The sequence below is a fragment of the Cebus imitator genome, unplaced genomic scaffold, assembly GCF_001604975.1.
Source record: "Cebus imitator isolate Cc_AM_T3 unplaced genomic scaffold, Cebus_imitator-1.0 Scaffold197, whole genome shotgun sequence".
Classification (NCBI taxonomy): Eukaryota; Metazoa; Chordata; class Mammalia; order Primates; family Cebidae; genus Cebus; species Cebus imitator.
In genome coordinates, this window is record NW_016107512.1 from 1,229,488 (window position 1) to 1,230,892 (window position 1,405).

Here is a 1,405-nt window from a genome sequence, read left to right on the forward strand (position 1 = left end):
CAAATTTTTAAAAAGTATATAGTTGTATGATACATTTTTTTTTTTTTTAGTTTACTTTATATACTGGGACTGTAATAAACTCATTAATTATGGTAGAAGTTTCTTTGGATATTCCTTGGGATTATCTACATAGAAAATGATATCACTTGCAAATAGGAACAGTATTTTTCTTTCTAATCTGTATGGCTTTTACTTCCTCTCACTGCCTTACTGTACTGGCTAGGACTTCCAGTACCATATTGAATAGGAGAGGTGAAAGTAGACATCCTGGCCCAATGCGGTGGCTCACTCCTATAATCCCAGTACTTTGGGAGGTCAAGGTGGGCAGATCACCTGAGGTCAGGAGTTCGAGATCAGCCAGACCAATATGAAGAAATCCCATCTCTACTAAAAAATACAAAATTAGCCGAGTGTGGTGGCGCATGCCTGTAATTCCAGCTACTTGGGAGGCTGAGGGAGGAGAATTGCTTGAACCCAGGAGGCGGAGGTTGCAGTGAGCCGAGATTTTGCCATTGCATTCCAGCCTGGGCAACAAGAGGGAAACTCCATCTCAAAAAAAAGAAGAAAGAAGAATGAACGAAAGAAAGAGGAAGGAAGGAAGGAAGGAAGGAAGGGAGGGAGGGAGGGAGGGAGAGAGAGGGAAGGAAAGAAGGAAAGAAAGAAAGTGGACGTCCCTGCTTTGTTTTCTATTGTAGGGGAAAGTATTCAGTCTTTTACCATTAAGTATTATGTTCACTTTGGTATTTTGTAAATTATCAAATAAAGAAAATTCTCTCTTGTTTCTAGATTGCTGAGGCTTTTTACCATTAAGGGATGCTGGGCTTTTTGCAATGCCTTCTTTTTGCAATACTTTGCTTTTGCATTGTTTGATATGGTCTTAGCATTTTTACTCTCTAGTTTTTTAATGTGGTGAATTATAATAATTGATCTTTGAATATGGAACCAGACTTGCATCCCTAGGATAAACCCCATGTGGTCATGAAATGTTATTCTTCTTATATATTGCTTGATTCAATTTCCTAATATTTTCATGAGAATTTTTGTGTGTTTCATAAGGGATATTGGTCTATAGTTTTCCTGTACTGTCTTTGTCTAGCCTTATAATATGAACTGGGAAGTGTTCCTTCCTCTTCTATTTTCTGAAAAAGATTGTGTAGAATTGGTGCTATTTGTTCTTTAAAAGTGTAACAGAAATTCACTAGCGAACCTATCTGAGCTTGGAGATCTTTTTATTTTATTGATATTCTCTATTGTTTTTCTGCGATCAATGTTGTTGATTTCTGCTCTTTATTATTTCCTTCCTTCTGTTTGCATTGGGTTTTATTTTGCTCTTCTTTTTCTTGGTTTTTTAAGGTAGAAGACTAATTTGTTGATTTCAGACCTTCCTTTTTTTTAATTTTTTTTT